The 19,994-nt window shown below is 42.0% G+C and overlaps 1 pseudogene; it reads left to right on the top strand.

Moving 5' to 3' along the window:
• LOC133622372 (lysine-specific demethylase 6A-like) overlaps positions 1-19,994 on the top strand; it is an 81,726-nt pseudogene that overhangs the window by 46,106 nt on the left and 15,626 nt on the right.

The following is a 19,994-nucleotide window of genomic DNA, read 5'->3' as shown; positions in this document are numbered from 1 at the left end:
ATATTTAAAACACTTCCTTCTGGTTTAGATAATATTTGTTGAATATGCCGTGGTGTAAATTTTGCTCCACAGTCAAATTTATAACCCGTTTTTGAGTCTGTCTGCAAGCTATGTTTTTGCAGGCGTTCCCAGATTGCAAATGAAACCATGCCCCACCCTCTCCAAAAGTATCGTAATTTATGTTTTGAGAAATGTGCACAGTTTAAATATATATCTTGAAGTTGTCACCGCTATTTTTCCAGACATGGTCAAAACTTCATAAACATTAATATAGATTCACCCGGTCACAACATTAGGTAGACCTACCTACACACTGTCCGATCAAGCAGAAGGGGAGGAGTACATCTGACTGACTATAATACATACACATATGATACCAGTATTTAGTATTTAAAAATATATAAATAATTAGTGAATAGATATAGTAATACCCACCTTTTAAGCACTGGCCCTTTTGCCTTGCATGAGAAGAGTTCTTTTTTTTATTTTTTATTTTTATTTAAGAATATAAATGACTCTTGTTGCCAATAATTCTCCCAAAGTATGTTTTGATATGTGACAGGGAATTTATTTGAGTTCTTGTGATAATGAATCTCCGGTCTGACAGTTGCTTTCACACTGCTACGCCTCCTCTATTTCTTCTGCAGTACGTCTCCTCTGTTTACCTGTCGAAACTTTTAAGTTTTTGCCAGGAAATCCAGTTTCTGTCCTTCTTTTCTGGCGTCTTCCTGGTTTGGTTGTTTTCGTGACTTTCGCGATTGAGTTGCTTGACAAGCCTGTGTCTGCAGGACTCATTAAAGGAGCACCGCTAGTTTCATGTTCCGTGTTTAAATCAAATACTGAGGCAGCGATGGATGAACATGAAAACAACAGAAAAGATATATCTGCCAAAAACCAAACTTTGTGTGAAAATGTTGACTAATAAGACCTGTATTATATAAGTAAAGAAGAGCAGGCAGCAGTTCACACATTCTCATACTTTCTGTAACATCTACAAAGAAATTATGTCAGCTAGCTTGAAAAATATCTCATCTATAAGCTACGTGAGGGAGCATAGAATTGCCAACCATCCATCCATTTTTCTACCGCTTGTCCCTCTCGGGTCGCGGGGGGTTCTGGAGCCTATCTCCGCTGCATTTGGGCGGAAGGCAGAGTACGCCCTGGACAAGTCGGGAGCATATAATTGTTTTTATTTAAATATTTGCAATATTTCAGCGTTCCTCGCAAAGAAACCTTACAATGTATTAAAACATTGTCGCTTCTGGTCCTACATTTCCCTAAAAAATAAAAAAACAACAATTTAAAGCTTTGTTCAACTGTTTACTGATGTATACTATTCATGTTTTAATAACCTTTACTGCAAATGATTATCTGTTGCAAATATGGGTTATCTTCCTCCTTGACCTTAATGTGACTTATGTGACTTACTATGACTTAATAATCAAACATTTAGGTTGATCTGTACATATTGCATCATTTGACGTCATAATGTAGCCAGACAAACCCCACGAACAAAGGCATATTTATTGGTGTAAATGTTGTTACAATTAGAAGATCAGAACAGTAGGTGAACAAATGTGTTAGTAATTGCAATAAATTGGATAAGGGGTTGGATTAAATAAGCTTTGCTTCTTCCTACTCCTTTTCGAATATGTTGTAAAGAGAAATGAACATATGCCATTTTTATGATATCTAATTCCAAATAAATTAAACCATAACCATAAGTCAGAAAAGACGAAAAATTCTAAGCACCTTTTAAGCGACCACTCAAGTTTCCTACAACATGTTGACGTTCTAATCTGTGTACAGAAACCTAGGAAAGAACGGGCTTTCTAACAGCAGCATCCTCCTCGACAAGTGCCCTCCGCCAAGGCTACCCCCTCCTCCCACGCCAGCCCTTCCCAAAGACAAGCTCAACCCACCGACCCCCAGCATCTATGTGAGTAGCAGAGAGCTGTCTCTGCCCTCTCTTCCGCTGACGGCAATAAATACTCACTTTACTAACAATCTGTTTACTGTCCTTGGACCAGCTCGAGAACAAGCGAGATGCTTTCTTCCCACCATTGCACCAATTCTGCACAAATCCCTCCAACCCTGTCACTGTCATTAGAGGACTGGCTGGAGCACTCAAACTGGGTAGAGACTGCCACCGCTCTTTTATACGCTGCGTGAAAGCCATGCTGCTACATGTTCCATCCTAAACTAAACCGCTTTAATTCTCATCATGCTTTTATTTGGCGTGTCCGCAGACCTGGGCCTGTTCTCCACAAAGACATTGGTTGAGGCAAACCCGGAGCACTTGGTGGAGGTGTGGACGCAGCTCTCGCAACCCGCTGATGAGAACTGGGACGTGACGGGGACTAAGAAAATGTGGCGCTGTGAAAGTGCCCGAGCCCACACGACTATCGCCAAGTATGCACAGTATCAGGCTGCTTCCTTCCAGGAATCCTTACGGGTAAGTGACACATTAACATACCTACTGTACATAGCTGCCAACTCTTTAGAAGACTTCCGGAAATTGCACTTACATATTTGCCGACATCCTGGCTCAATTAAAAATCACCCTGATTCTGACGTTTTTTGTGATGATCTAAAATACTCAAGTTTGTCAATCAAGTCGAGAAAATAAAAATTGGATATTGAATGTGTTATATTAAGCTCTCGATCATGCGGCATTGTAGAGGGCCCAAAAAAACTGCTGACTCGGTGTATGGCTGAATTGTGCACGGAATACAGTTGGCTAACATATAGCATATGCATTGCTAGCGACCTACTGTATATCTTTGTAGCAACTAGGGGTGTAACAATTGATTGATTTATATTCCTAAGATTTAACTCCAAATCTGTGCTCTTACCTACTCAGTGGCCTAGTGGTTAGAGTGTCCACCCTGAGATCGGTAGGTTGTGAGTTCAAACCACGGCCGAGTCATACCAAAGACTATAAAAATGGGACCCATTACCACCCTGCTTGGCACTCAGCATCAAGGGTTGGAATTGGGGGTTAAATCACCAAAAATGATTCCTGGGCGCTGCCACCGCTGCTGCTCACTGCTCCCTCACCTCCCAGGGGGTGATCAAGAGTGATGGGTCAAATGCAGAAAATAACTTCGCTACACCTAATGTGTGTGTGTGACAATCATTGGTACTTTAACTTTAACTTAAAGTTGGTTTTCCAGAAGATACATATAGATCTAACATAGTTTTAAAAGGTAATCAATCGTTTCAATTGATACTTGAAGAGAAAACGTAGGATTTAAGAACGGCAGACTGAATAGGATATTTAGCATTTTTAATGATATGGCCGTTAAACATTACTCAAGTCTTGTCTGCCTGTCTGTGGCGTCATCGCCGTCAGTCATCAAAACAAGAATGAAAGGTCACAACAAATGCAAACGCCGCTAAACAGTAAGCCACAACACAACTTTCAGCTATAGCACGAATGCAAAAGCCACAACAAATTTAAACGCTACAACGCAAAAACATAAAGCCACACCACAACTTTAAAGGGGTCATATGATAATATTTTTTATTTTTAAAACACTACATATTGGTCTACATAACATTAAGTTATGGTTGTTTTTGCGTATGTTTTGCTGTAAAGACCTAACTTTAGACCACTTTCTGTCTGCTTTAAAAAGTTGTTAGTTGGAAATTAACCCCTCCTTACCACCTTTCTACACTTAAGTCCCCACCCCGCAGCTATGTTTGGTAGATGTTTGTGTATTTTGTTTTGCTAAGACCGTATGGAATATGGACACTGATGATCACCACCAGCCATCAAATTTTTAGTTGACTTTCACCACAACACAACATCCCAAATAATATAGCAAGACCAGTGGCTCACCGTGGTTTGTCTCGGCTCAAAGAAGGAGGAGACGACACGGTAGACACAAAGTAAGAAAGCTCGGTTGGAAATTTCTGGTACAATACCTGGCTAAGGTTAAACTTCTACCGAGTCTTTCTCTCCAATGCTAAATCCTGGACATATACATGTGTAAATTGAACATAAAATGATTTTCTATTCTGTATAACTTTCACTCATGCTGCTTTGAACACTTGTAAACAACAGAAGTTCAAGCCGGCTATATAAGCTACGCTACGAGCTACTTCACTAATGTTATAACGGACTATATTACTAACTTGGCCAATGCCAAACACAGTAGACACTGATCCAATTAAATCAGAATCAGAAATACTTTATTAATCCCTGAGGGGAAATTAAAAGTAGTTTTTAACAAAATCATTCTTTATTTTGCTGTATGAAGGAATTTTGTTGGCTTATAATAGAAGGCTAAGCTAGCTACACAATAACTCAGGCTAACATTGCTAACTTATCATTCACACAGTTCTAACATACTGTTATTATTTACTGTTTCATTGTCTCCTCCATTGCCATAAATAGTAGTAACCGACTCCGCCAATAAAGGTAGTTTTTTCAAAAAATCCATCTTTTTGTGAATGTTTGTGGTTGGTGAGGCAGGACTCTTCTTTGCTCACACTCTAAGCTACTTGTTTTCAGTTGAAGGCACATTGCCACGAGTCATTAAAGTTTAAAGTAAGGCACTTCAGATGAGGCTGAAAGTTTGTTTAAAAGGAAGTCTAAAGTCTTTAACCAGCAAAAGTCTCTACACAAACAGGGCATTTTCCTGCATTGGGTTTCATCGTGGACATCATGTTGTGGCATAGCCGGATTTAAATTAAATAAAATAGGCTGACTTGCGCAAGGATGTTTGGGTGAATTTCTACCATACATGGATAATCCGCTGACATCACATATGGCAAAAATGTCACAAAAGGAGGAAATTCCAAATGATCGTTTGGAGGAAGTATGAAGGATGGCAAGATTGTTGTATAAATATTTCTGCAATACCTCTACGGTTTGATTTAAAAGTTTTGGTATTTATTCTACCAGTAGGTAAGAAAAGTAGGTTTTGTATGATAGGGCCCCTTTAAGCCACAAAGGACGCACGCGGCAGACACAACAGAAGTCGGAGTAGACCAAATTTCGTTAACAGACTAAGTGGCAGAAGGTTGAAAACGATGTAATGAACACAGTATACTACTATTATTGGAAAAAGTAAAACACAAGTTATTTATGACTGAAATGTGGTCACACTTTACTTACTTTTGCAACTTTGAGCATTACACCATTTTCAACTTTTGGCCTCAGGAACTCAGTCCGTCAGCAAACTTGTCCGTTGTCACTTATGTTCCGTGTGCACTACAACGAGCTAATGCAACAAAATGTCATTCTTGTCTGTACTGTAAAGTTCAAATTTGAATGACAATAAAAGGAAGTCTTAGTCTAAGTCTATCTTTATGTTGTGGCTTTATGTTGCTGTGTTTTGGTGTTCGTATTTGTTGTGACTTATGCAATCGTGCTGTTGCCGAAAGTTGTTGTGTTGTGGCGTCATCTTATTGTGTTGTGGAGTTTGCATTTGATTGCATTTGTTGTGACTTTTATCAGCCCCCTGAGCTGTTTATTAAAATTAGAGTAGTAGCAGGTCAAACCACTGCTCATATAACCTCAAAAGATTTGGTTGCACTTGAATTCTCAGGTAAACCTACTACTATATATTGATATTGGTTGTACTTTTTTTTTTTATATGAATATTGTATTTTTTCTATGCTGAGAAACAAAAGCAGAAGTAGCAGATAAATCTACTGTTGAATTTGTTGGTTACTGTACTTTTATTGAACACTTCTTAAATCTTGATAATGAGAGCAGAAAATGTTTCCTCTTGTTCATTCAACTTAAAGTGTTAGTTGCACTTTATTCAAATGCGATGTGAATGCATTGGCCGTTAATTGTTGTTTACTTGCTTGTTTGTATCCATTGTTTATTTATATTTTGTCCCCTCACAAGAAATAACAGTAATATAGGACACTTCACCCGCAGTGTCCAGTATCCAATATTTATTTCACAGTCACACTGGTTGAATATTTGACTTAAAAGTTACTGAATCGATTTCAACTCACTAAATTGTTTTGGATCATATCTTTCTAAGTTAACTAATATCGTCCCTGAGTAGTATCGGCAACCTCAAATTAGGATTTGAATCGAATTGTCGTTAAAACGAATCGTTACACCCTTAGTAGCAACCTTGCAAGCAACCTCTGACCATAGATATGAGCTCTGACAAGCACAAAGACACTGCTAAAGCCAGAATTGAGACAAAGCGGATCCAGAGCTTCTTCTATAAGTCACGTTTAACTATTGAACTTGTGCGAGGACAGTTGAATAGTAGTTCAAAGTGTACTGCTGTTCTGGAGCTTGACGAATGTAGACTACTTAAGGCTGTTGAAAAAATATAGAGAACACCTCACAAGTTGCGACTGCTGTCATGTTTTACATTAATCTTACGTTGATGTCGTTCTCAACTATGCAATTAATCGAAATCATAGTCGGGGTGTTTTCGATTATACTATTTTTTATGATTTGCTAGAAGCCAAAATCGAATTTGGGATTAAAATTCGATAAATTATACAGCCCTTGGTGGGAGTAGAGCTACTGGATTGCAGACACCAAATATTGGCATCCATGCACCTACAAAAGATTGATGTTTTTCAGTCACAAACACCAAGATCATGTTTAATTCTGTTTTCAGGAGGAAAATGAGAAGAAGGCACTAAAGGAACCCCCTGACACAGAGCCTGTAGCAGAGAGGTACAAGCAACCTATTTTTGGTTACTTATGTTATTGTTAAGCAGCAGCCTCATTAATAATGCCTTCCTGTTTTTGTTAGTGTTGCACGCAAAAGAAGAGGCCCTTTAAAGCACATTAAGTTTGGAACTAACATCGACGTGTCCGATGAAAGGAAGTAAGGGTGGCTTTCTTTATCAGCTCGTTTGTTCCCATGGTGACTCTGATCGTCCTTAAAAGACTGTTCCATCATTCTCCACCAGGTGGAAGCAGCAACTTCAGGAACTTAGTAAGCTGCCAGCATTCGCTCGTGTTGTGTCTGCTGGCAACCTACTGAGCCATGTCGGCCACACCATCTTAGGAATGAACACTGTTCAGCTGTACATGAAAGTCCCAGGGAGCCGAATACCAGGTTAGTGCACTCAAGTGGATTATTAGTTGTTCTCTTAATGTTGTTATAAATATTTTGGGCACTTAGGAAGATTTGGTTCGCACCCCTGCAGGTCACCAGGAGCACAACAACTTTTGTGCTGTCAACATCAACATTGGGCCTGGAGATTGTGAATGGTTTGCTGTACCAGAGGCCTACTGGGGTGTGATGAGCAACTTCTGTGAAAAGTAAGGTTACGCTTTCAGAGAGTGAGTGTTGTCACACTTCAACCTCTCAATTTTTTGTACTCCCCACTCCAGCAACAACATCAACTTCCTAATGGGCTCGTGGTGGCCAAACTTGGAAGACCTGTATGAGGCCGACGTGCCCGTGTACCGCTTCATCCAGCGCCCAGGCGACCTGGTGTGGCTTAACACGGGCACCGTCCACTGGGTACAGGCCATCGGCTGGTGCAACAACATCGCCTGGAACGTCGGCCCGCTCACAGGTCAGTGGAACATATGCAGAAAAGTGACTTTTTTTTAAAGACATAAAGCAAGAAGCACAGCTCACAACTTTTCTGAATAAAAAAAACTCTAATATTGTGACCTTTAGAATGGCATTTGTCTTACCTCTAATTGAGCTCTCCAGCTGATTATTGAACTTTTCAGCTGATTGGCTTCTATTTTGTTGCTCCACTTTGTGTTTGAACTAACTCATTTCCATATAAACTGCACTAGTTTGTCACACTTAATGGATGCAACTTGAACAAAAGTCAGCAGGTGTGCGGTATCGCTGGGTGTGGCAGCCATCAGTGCTCATACGTTGACTACATGCAGTACATGTGAATATATCCAATACAATCAAACTTTACTTATACTGCACTTTTCATATACAGACAAATACAAATAGTTTAATACAAGAAAAAGAAAAAAAAGAAGAAAACACATACATATAAATGCGTTCATACACACAGTACTATTCACAATAACGAAGCATGGCACTGAGGATTGGGGGGGAAAAACAACACATTTGAATCGTCCACACTGCACAATAACTAAAATTTATGCCATCTATAAAATGGTGTGAAACATATAATAAAACACATGTAAAAATATCATAAATATAAATTATATATTCATAGGTTAATAAAAACTTAATATTGAGAAAATAATAGTAGTATTAATAACAATTAATACAATAGTAAATAACACAATAATAAATAAAATATAATTTAAAAAAACGTAAGCGTTTAACACAATCAGTAAAAAGCACTCAATTTACCGATTACCGTATTTTTCGGAGTATAAGTCGCTCCAGAGTATAAATCGCACCGGCCGAAAATGCATAATAAAGAAGGGAAAAAACATATATAAGTCGCACTGGAGTATAAGTCGCATTTTTGGGGGAAATGTATTTGATAAAACCCAACACCAAGAGTAGACATTTGAAAGGCAATTTAAAACAAATAAAGAATAGTGAACAACAGGCTGAATACATGTACGTTATATGAGGCATAAATAACCAACTGAGAACGTGCCTGGTATGTTAACGTAACATATTATGGCAAGAGTCATTCAAATAACTATAACATATAGAACATGCTATACGTTTACCAAACAATCAGTCACTCCTAATCGCTAAATCAGATGAAATCTTATTCGTCTAGTCCAGGGGTCGGCAACCCAAAATGTTGAAAGAGCCATATTGGACCAAAAATCCATCCATCCATCTTCTTCCGCTTATCCGAGGTCGGGTCGCGGGGGCAGCAGCCTAAGCAGGGAAGCCCAGACTTCCCTCTCCCCAGCCACTTCGTCCAGCTCTTCCTGTGGGACCCCGAGGCGTTCCCAGGCCAGCCGGGAGACATAGTCTTCCCAACGTGTCCTGGGTCATCCCCGCGGCCTCCTACCGGTCGGACGTGCCCTAAACACCTCCCAAGGGAGGCGTTCGGGTGGCATCCTGACCAGATGCCCGAACCACCTCATCTGGCTCCTCTCGATGTGGAGGAGCAGCGGCTTTACTTTGAGCTCCTCCCGGATGGCAGAGCTTCTCACCCTATCTCTAAGGGAGAGCCCCGCCACCCGGCGGAGGAAGCTCATTTCGGCCGCTTGTACCCGTGATCTTGTCCTTTCGGTCATAACCCAAAGCTCATGACCATAGGTGAGGATGGGAACGTAGATCGACCGGTAAATTGAGAGCTTTGCCTTCCGGCTCAGCTCCTTCTTCACCACAACGGATCGATACAGCGTCCGCATTACTGAAGACGCCGCACCGATCCGCCTGTCGATCTCACGATCCACTCTTCCCCCACTCGTGAACAAGACTCCGAGGTACTTGAACTCCTCCACTTGGGGCAAAATCTCCCCCCCAACCCGGAGATGGCACTCCACCCTTTTCCGGGCGAGAACCATGGACTCGGACTTGGAGGTGCTGATTCTCATCCCAGTCGCTTCACACTCTGCTGCGAACCGATCCAGTGAGAGCTGAAGATCCTGGCCAGATGAAGCCATCAGGACCACATAATCTGCAAAAAGCAGAGACCTAATCCTGCAGCCACCAAACCAGATCCCCTCAACGCCTTGACTGCGCCTAGAAATTCTGTCCATAAAAGTTATGAACAGAATCGGTGACAAAGGGCAGCCTTGGCGGAGTCCAACCCTCACTGGAAACGTGTCCGACTTACTGCCGGCAATGCGGACTAAGCTCTGGCACTGAGCATACAGGGAGCGGACTGCCACAATCAGACAGTCCGATACCCCATACTCTCTGAGCACACCCCACAGGACTTCCCGAGGGACACGGTCGAATGCCTTCTCCAAGTCCACAAAACACATGTAGACTGGTTGGGCAAACTCCCATGCACCCTCAAGGACCCTGCCGAGAGTATAGAGCTGGTCCACAGTTCCACGACCAGGACGAAAACCACACTGTTCCTCCTGAATCCGAGGTTCGACTATCCGGCGTAGCCTCCTCTCCAGTACACCTGAATAGACCTTACCAGGAAGGCTGAGGAGTGTGATCCCACGATACTTAGAACACACCCTCCGGTTCCCCTTCTTAAAGAGAGGAACCACCACCCCGGTCTGCCAATCCAGAGGCACCTCCCCCGATGTCCACGCGATGTTGCAGAGTCTTGTCAACCAAGACAGCCCCACAGCATCCAGAGCCTTAAGGAACTCCGGGCGGATCTCATCTACCCCTGGGGCCTTGCCACCGAGGAGCTTTTTAACTACCTCAGCAACCTCAGCCCCAGAAATAGGAGAGCCCACCACAGACTCCCCAGGCACTGCTTCCTCATAGGATGACGTGTTGGTGGGATTGAGGAGGTCTTCGAAGTATTCCCTCCACCGATCCACAACATCCGCAGTCGAGGTCAGCAGAACACCATCCTCGCCATACACGGCGTTGATAGTGCACTGCTTCCCCTTCCTGAGGCGGCGGATGGTGGTCCAGAATTGCTTCGAAGCCGTCCGGAAGTTGTTTTCCATGGCTTCCCCGAACTCCTCCCATGTCCGAGTTTTTGCCTCTGCGACCGCTGAAGCCGCACACCGCTTGGCCTGTCGGTACCTGTCCGCTGCCTCAGGAGTCCTATGAGCCAAAAGAACCCGATAGGACTCCTTCTTCAGCTTGATGGCATCCCTCACCGCCGGTGTCCACCAACGGGTTCTAGGATTACCGCCACGACAAGCACCAACTACCTTGCGGCCACAGCTCCAATCAGCCGCCTCGACAATAGAGGCGCGGAACATGGTCCATTCGGACTCAATGTCCAGCACCTCCCTCGTGAGATGTTCAAAGTTCTTCCGGAGGTGGGAATTGAAACTCTCTCTGACAGGAGACTCTGCCAGACGTTCCCAGCAAACTCTCACAATGCGTTTGGGCCTGCCAGGTCTGTCCGGCATCCTCCCCCACCATCGCAGCCAACTCACCACCAGGTGGTGATCGGTAGAAAGCTCCGCCCCTCTCTTCACCCGAGTGTCCAAAACATGAGGCCGCAAATCCGATGACACAACTACAAAGTCGATCATGGAACTGCGGCCTAGGGTGTCCTGGTGCCAAGTGCACATATGGACACCCTTATGTTTGAACATGGTGTTCGTTATGGACAATCTGTGACGAGCACAAAAGTCCAATAACAAAACACCGCTCGGGTTCAGATCCGGGCAGCCATTCTTCCCAATCACGCCTCTCCAGGTTTCACTGTCGTTGCCAACATGAGCATTGAAGTCCCCCAGTAGAACGAGGGAATCACCCGGGGGAGCACTCTCAAGTACTCCCTCGAGTGAATCCAAAAAGGGTGGGTACTCTGAGCTGCGGTTTGGCGCGTAAGCGCAAACCACAGTCAGGACCCGTTCCCCCACCCGAAGGCGGAGGGAAGCTACCCTCTCGTCCACCGGGTTGAACTCCAACGTACAGGCTCTGAGCCGGGGGGAAACAAGAATTGCCACCCCAGCTCGTCGCCTCTCACTGCCGGCAACGTCAGAGTGGAAGAGAGTCCAGCCCCTCTCGAGAGAACTGGTTCCAGAGCCCTTGCTGTGCGTCGAAGTGAGTCCGACTATATCTAGCCGGAACTTCTCCACCTCGCGCACTAGCTCAGGCTCCTTCCCCCCAGCGAGGTGACGTTCCACGTCCCAAGAGCTAGCTTCTGTAGCCGAGGATCGGACCGCCAAGTGCCCTGCCTTCGGCTGCCGCCCAGCTCACATTGCACCCGACCTCTATGACCCCTGCTATGGGTGGTGAGCCCATTGGAGGGGGGACCCACGTTGCCTCTTTGGGCTGTGCCCGGCCGGGCCCCATGGGGACAGGCCCGGCCACCAGGCGCTCGCCATCGTGCCCCACCTCCGGGCCTGGCTCCAGAGGGGGGCCCCGGTGACCCGCGTCCGGGCGAGGGAAATCTTGGTCCTTGTTTTTTATATTTCATGGAGGTCTTTGGACCAAAAATACAAAAACAAATCTGTCTGGAGCCGCAAAAAATTAAAAGCCATATTACATACAGATAGTGTGTCATGGAATTAAGAGGACTTAAAGGAAACTAAATGACCTCAAATATAGCTACAAATGAGGCATAATGATGCAATATGTACATATAGCTAGCCTAAATAGCCTGTTAGCATCGATTAGCTTGCAGTCATGCAGTGACCAAATATGTCTGATTAGCACTCCACACAAGTCAATAACATCAACAAAACTCACCTTTCATGCACAACCTTAAAAGTTTGGTGGACAAAATGAGACAGAAAAATAAGTGGCATAATACACGTCCTAGAAAGTCGAAGAAAGTAATACATGTAAACAAACTACGGTAAGTTCAAGGACCGCCAAAATTAGTAGGACAAAACTGCGCTCGCCAAATACTCGAATCAGTGAAGCATGTTTAATATAAACAGTGTGCTTTGTAACAATTAGGGAGGTTTGTGTCATGTTTGTCCTCCTACAGAACCATATTAAAACAAAAATAGATTTTTTTCCCCTCATCTTTTTCCATTTTTCATACATTTTTTGAAAAAGCTCCAGAGAGCCACTAGGGCGGCGCTAAAGAGCCGCATGCGGCTCTAGAGCCGCGGGTTGCCGACCCCTGGTCTAGTCTCTTACGTGAATGAGCTAAATAATATTATTTTATATATTTTACGGTAATGTGTTAACAATTTCACACATAAGTCGCTCCTGAGTATAAGTCGCTCTCCCGGCCATACTATGAAAAAAACTGCGACTTATAGTCCGAAAAATACGGTAATCTAATTTCCTATCTTCACCTATGGTCATGAGCTTTGAGTTGTGACCGTGAGTACAAGATCACGGGTACAAGCGGCCGAAATGAGTTTCCTCCGTCGGGTGGCGGGGCTCTCCCTTAGAGATGGGGTTAGAAGCTCTGTCATTCGAGAAGAGCTCAGAGTAAAGCCGCTGCTCCTCCACATCGAGAAGAGCCAGATGAGGTGGTTCGGGCATCTGGTTAGGATGGCCCCCAAACACTTCCCTTCATAGGTGTTTAGGCCACATCCGACTGGAAGGAGGCCATTGGAAGACCCAGGACACGTTTGCGGGACTATGTCTCCCAACAGCCTTTATTTGGAATTTGTCATTATTCATTTGGAAGTGCCTCAGGGATCTGTTTTGGGTGCCCTCTTATTTATCTTGCACATCAATGATCTCGAACAACATTTCTCTGATGCTAATATGCTTTTTTATGTTGATGATACAATAATTTATTGCCTTGGATCATGTCTTGAACAGACTGTGAATTCCCTGCTGAATGTCTTTGTTGCTGTGCAGCATTCACTTATTTACTTAAAACTGGTTCTCAATGCTGACAAGACAAAACTTATGCTGTTTTCTAATCATAAGAAGGTTCCTCAAACTCCCCTGGTAGTGTCCACTCTTGAAAGAAATATCACAGAAGTGGTGCATGAATATAAATACCTTGGTGTTTTAATTGATGACTCCCTCACTTTAAAACCTTTTTATTGATAAATTGGTGAAGAAACTAAAACTTAAATTGGGTTTTTTCTTCCGTAATAAGAAATGTGTTTCTTTTGGTGTGAAAAAGCGCCTTGTCTCTGCCACATTTTTATCTGTACTAGATTATGGCGATCTTTTTTATATGAATGCTACTTGGTCCTGTCTTCAGATGGTCGACTCTGTTTACCATGTTTCTTTGAGATTCATCCCAAACTGTAGAGCCACGACTCACCACTGTCACTTGTACTCTCGGGTGGGATGGCCTTCTCTGTCCACTAGGAAACAATGTCATTGGTACACTTTTATTTACAAAGCTCTTGTGGGACTACTACCTTCTTACATCTGTACATTGATTACACACAGATGTACGGACTCTTATGCTCTGAGATCTGACAATCAGCTGTTGGTCTCTGTCCCTTTTGCTTGCACTGAGCTGGGTAAAAAACATTTTGTCTATGCAGCTCCTTGTACTTGGAATGTGTTACAAAGAAACTAGAAGCTGACTGAAATGCTATCCTTAAATGCTTTTAAATCTAAACTTAAGAGCATTTGAAGCAGCCTCAGTTATTTGTAACTTTTACTTGATGTCCATCCTGTCATTTTAATGTGTAATGTCAATATAATTTTAAGATTAACTTTGCTGCCTCTTGGCCAGGGCTCCCTTGAAAAAGAGGTTTTTAATCTCAGTGAAATGTTTCCTGGGTAAATAAAGGTTAAATTAAAAAAAATAAATAAATAACTGGCTTGGGAATGCCTTGGGATTCTCCTGTAGGAGCTTGATACAATAACACTTTCATACTCATTTCTCTTCAAAACACAACAGCCGACCAAAACTGCACACTTTCAGCCTTCACATTTAAAAGCGCTGTAAACTAAATATTTTTTGACAAAATAATGTTTTTTGTGCAAAAAATCTTTTGCAAAATACAAATGTAATTCCTGGTAGTTTTTTCTCTTCGCCATAAATGGCTTCTGACAGTTATAAAAGTATTGACAGTACAATTTTGTAAAATAAGAAAGGAATTGCAAATGAACGTGTATTTTGGCATTCCATCACTGCAAATTTTGCTCCTTCTAATGCAAAATAATGATGAAAGAAAATACAAGCTATTCTTCTGAAACTCTGTATTTGGTTAGTGTAGGTATACAGGATGTAAGGCACAGTGATTTTATTGTGAAGGCTGAAAGTGTGTTCTTGATGTTTCTGGCGCACTTGACGACAATGCTGCATGCGAGCATGTGAAAATGTAAACAAAAGCCTAAACCAATATCCGATACAGTTATGGATCTCTAGTTTATTATTTTACCCAGTTGTAATAATAAACGTACACTCCTCATTTTGTGATTTCCACAGATTTGACTATTCACTTGATTTTGTCATTAATGTGTTGAGACTTAATAGACACCCTCAATTTTTTTTTAAATTATTTTAACGCAATGCAAATTGTTTGCTCTGATTTTCAGCACATCAATACAAGTTGGCCGTGGAGCGTTACGAGTGGAATAAACTCCAAAGTGTAAAATCCATGGTTCCTATGGTGCACCTCTCCTGGAATATGGCACGCAACATAAAGGTGTCGGATCACAAGCTGTTTGAGATGATCAAGTGAGTCAGACTTTCACACGTTTCACTGCACTCAGTCAGATGTATGTTTTCTCTAAACCGGAACATTCCCGCCTGACACCTTGCTCGCAGGTACTGCTTGCTGCGGACGCTAAAGCAGTGCCAGTGGGTGAAAGAAGCCTTGGTGACAGCTGGCAAAGAAACTGTTCTGAGGCCCAGAACTAGAGACGAACCGGCCCACTACTGCACCATCTGTGAGGTTAGTAACGCGCTGTGGATTCTGCTTCGACATCCGACCTACGAGTGATACTGCTTTCAATATCTCATTTTATACCACCAACCTTCTGGAGCAGCTTGGTTTGAGTGGTCAAGCGGCCATTTTTCAACTACAATATGTGACTGCATGTTCAGTTTTGCCCAAAGGTCTGCTGTTAAACTGTGGCGACAGGTTTGAAGCGCCACAAAATCAGTGCCTTGTTTAATTTTTATAATTAGCCACAAGGATGGGCGAAACAGTCTCTAATGCATATTTCAGTACAGCGTCCCCTCGCCACTTTGCGGTTCACTCAAAGCCTGGTGTATACTCTTGCGTCGCGTAGCTTGCATAGGCGACACCGTTGTCCTCCCTCCCTCCCTTTGCATAGCCTCCCGCGTAGCCTACGTGCACCTCCCAAAAATCCTAGGTTAAGTTAAAGTACCACTGATAGTGTGCGTCGCCGTCAACGCAGAGCTGTGATTGGTCAGTTTTTGCCAGGGAGGGTCCCTGAACACAGGCATGCAGACTTTGTGCTTGACATTAGGGCTGTGCGATATGGACGAAAAAGTATATCTCGATATATTTTTACTTAAACTCGATATTCGATATATATCTCAATATATTTTCCGTAAAAAATATTTATATAAAGATATGAATTTTTTTAGTGAGATTCACTAAAATTTATATAAATGACAAATGTACTGTAAACAGTCAGTGGCATTAACCCAGTTAGTCAATATGGGTATTAACAGCACAGAAAATAAACTGTTTAAGTAGCACAGAATTACATAGCATAAATAAAATAGGAAAAACAAAGAATGTGTATATAAAATAGAAACTTATTATTTCTACATAAAATAAATAATATAGCTGTGCAAATAATACAAAATGTATCAAACTCAGTTAAAAAATAAATTTGCAGGCAGGCACTTTGATTCCCAGTCGACGATGTAATGGACTGGCACACACGTACGGTTCTGTGGTCCTACTAGACCACACACACACGTTTGTGATCAGTTTCAAGTAAGCGATGAGGTGGCGACTTGTCCAGGGTGTACCACGCATACCGCCCGAATGCAGCTGAGATAGGCTCCAGCGCCCCCCGCCACCCCGAAAAGGGACAAGTGGTAGAAAATGGATGGATGGATGGATTACGATATTTTCTTAATTCATATCTTGTTTAAAAATACAAACCCCGTTTCCATGTGAGTTGGGAAATTGTGTTAGATGTCAATATAAACGGAATACAATGATTTGCAAATCCATTTCAACCCATATTCAATTGAATGCACTACAAAGACAAGATATTTGATGTTCAAACTCATAAACTTAATTTTTTTTTTTGCAAATAATAATTAACTTACAATTTCATGGCTGCAACACGTGCCAAAGTAGTTGGGAATGGGCATGTTCACCAATGTGTTACATCACCTTTTCTTTTAACAACTTTCAATAAACGATTGGGAACTGAGGAAACTAATTGTTGAAGCTTTGAAAGTGGAATTCTTTCCCATTCTTGTTTTATGTAGAGCTTCAGTTGTTCAACTGTCCGGGTTCTCCGCTGTCGTATTTTACGCTTCATAATGCGCCACACATTTTCGATGGGAGACAGGTCTGGACTGCAGGCGGGCCAGGAAAGTACCCGCACTCTTTTTTTTACGAAGCCACGCTGTTGTAACACGTGCTGAATGTGGCTTGGCATTGTCTTGCTGAAATAAGCAGGGGCGTCCATGAAAAAGACAGCGCTTAGATGGCAGCATATGTTGTTCCAAAACCTGTATGTACCTTTCAGCATTAATGGTGTCTTCACAGATGTGTAAGTTACCCATGCCTTGGGCACTAATGCACCCCCATACCATCACAGATGCTGGCTTTTGAACTTTGCGTCCATAACAGTCTGGATGGTTCGCTTCATCTTTGGTCCGAATGACACAATGTTGAATATTTCCAAAAACAATTTGAAATGTGGACTCGTCAGACCACAGAACACTTTTCCACTTTGCATGAGTCCATCTTAGATGATCTCGGGCCTAGAGAAGCCGGCGGCGTTTCTGGATGTTGTTGATAAATGGCTTTCGCTTTGCACAGTAGAGCTTTAACTTGCACTTACAGATGTAGCGACGAACTGTATTTAGCGACAGTGGTTTTCTGAAGTGTTCCTGAGCCCATGTGGTGATATCCTTTAGACATTGATGTCTGTTTTTGATACAGTGTCGTCTGAGGGATCGAAGGTCACGGTCATTCAATGTTGTTTTCCGGCCATGCCGCTTACGTGGAGTGATTTCTCCAGATTCTCTGAACCTTTTGATATCATGGACCGTAGATGTTGAAATCCCTAAATTTCTTGCAATTGCACTTTGAGAAACATTGTTCTTAAACTGTTTGACTATTTGCTCACGCAGTTGTTGGGTGTACCGCGCCCCATCCTTTCTTGTGAAAGACTGTGCATTTTTTGGGAAGTTGTTTTTATACCCAATCATGGCACCCACCTGTTCCCAATTAGCCTGCACACCTGCGGGATGTTCCAAATAAGTGTTTGATGAGCATTCCTCAACTTTATCAGTATTTATTGCCACCTTTCCCAACTTCTTTGTCACGTGTTGCTGGCATCAAATTCTAAAGTTAATGATTATTTGCAAAAAAAAAAAAAGTTTATCAGTTTGAACATCAAATATGTTGTCTTTGTAGCATATTCAACTGAATATGGGTTGAAAATGATTTGCAAATCATTGTATTCCGTTTATATTTACATCTAACACAATTTCCCAACTCATATGGAAACGGGGTTTGTATATCGATATATCGTACAAACTTGATATATCGCCCAGCCCTTCTTGAAATGCACAAATTATTGTATGAAATAAAACAGTGATTCAACATTTCCATGAATACTGATATTGTGTACTTAATATCTCGGTGTGCTCTGAAAATAATTACTGAATTTGTGTTTTTCAACTTATTGTCTTGTTGTTGTATCCAGAAGAAGTCACAATGTGAAAGTACGACACTTAACTTTTATTGCAAATCTTGTGGCAACAGGTTCAATTCCGATACATATTCTTTCTCATGCACACACGTCTTTTTCTCTCACACACATTTCTTATTCTAGGTCAATAATCTTTCAGGCACAGTATATTTACTAACATTTGTGAACTTTGAACATGACCATAGAAATACCGGTAAACACCAGCATGCCGTTAACATAGTTATTTAACAGTTTTGTTTATTTACAATTACATGTTGGATCTCTCTTGTCCCATGTCCCGAATAGCCGAATATTGTTGCAAATGATAGTATCCTCTGCCGCTACTCGTTCAGAAGTTGCACAGTCAATTTTCATAAAGGTTTATAAGTAAAACATCCATTAAAAGTAACCTGATTATTGTGAATGATTAGTTCCACTGTAGACAAAGTTGTCAATGTTGTGGTTCAGTGGTTGTATATAGTCACTCTTCACAGCAAGGAATTACACAGTATATATATAGTCTGCAGTTGCTCCTTTTGGAGACACTGCCCCTTAGTGTTTTGGAAGAGAGTTGCAAGTTTGGCGCCACCCCCCACGGATAAACTAAATCAAACAAGACGCCATCGGGGGACCCAAGCTACGCGACGCTAGAGTATATTCCCGCCTTAAGTGCATTGCTGATTTTATACCATTGAGTACATTGAAATTTGAGTACCTATTGAAGTTTCATGTTAAAATTACGTCAGTTTTAGAGCATATGAAGTGATTGAGGAGTATAAGGATTCATTAAGGCTGTGTGTAGGGCTTGCAAAGATGGCAAATGCATATAATCATATACTTCAGATGTCTCCAAAGACAAGGGTATAGGCTGATTGGCAACACTAAATTGGCCCAAGTGTGTGAATGAGTGTGAATGTTGTCTATCTATGATGGCCCTGCAATGAGGTGGTGACTTGTCCAGGGTGTACCCTGCCTTCCACCCAAATGCAGCTGGGGTAGGCTCCAGCACCTGTGTGCCCCCGAGAGGGACAAGCGATGGATGGACGGAGGGTCTCAAACTCAAGCCCCACCACATCCTTTTAAGTGGCCTCCAAAAGCCTAGAAATGCGTTAAAGTATTTGACAAAAAAATAATACATGTACTGCATACAATTGCATATCTTTAAAATGTTACTATTATCTAATAATGTAAATATTATATTATCATAAATACAAAACTTTTTTTTGTTTGGATAGAAATTAATACTCATATCTGCTTGCATTAGGATTTTAAAGAAAGTTATCCATCATATTTTACACTGTAAAAATGACAATAGATTTTACTGTATAAAACTGTCAGGTCAGTCGCCAGAATTTTACCTTGAAAAAATGTGGTACGTTTTTCTATTTACAGCAAATGCTGTAAAAACCACCGTAAATTTTACAATAAAATTCTGGCTACTGAGCTGTCAGCAAAATCTCCAGATTTATGTTTACAGTGTATATAAGAAATATATACTGTACTGTAATTAAATGCTTGGGCAATTGTGTAATAATATCAGGAAGCGAATCTATACATCTATATTCATATATTATTTAGTAACAAACGGCCCTCTGAGGGTCGCTGTAACTGCGATGTGGCCCTCATTGAAAATGGTTTTGACACCCCTGATATAAATCATAGAATAAATAGTCCCTACTTTGCAGATATTCAACTACCACGGGGGTCTGGAACGTAGCCCTCGCGATAATTGAGGGAACA

The sequence above is a fragment of the Nerophis lumbriciformis genome, linkage group LG23, assembly GCF_033978685.3.
Source record: "Nerophis lumbriciformis linkage group LG23, RoL_Nlum_v2.1, whole genome shotgun sequence".
Classification (NCBI taxonomy): Eukaryota; Metazoa; Chordata; class Actinopteri; order Syngnathiformes; family Syngnathidae; genus Nerophis; species Nerophis lumbriciformis.
The sequence above is the reverse complement of the archived record's forward strand: the minus strand, read 5'-3'. Positions and strand labels throughout refer to the sequence as shown.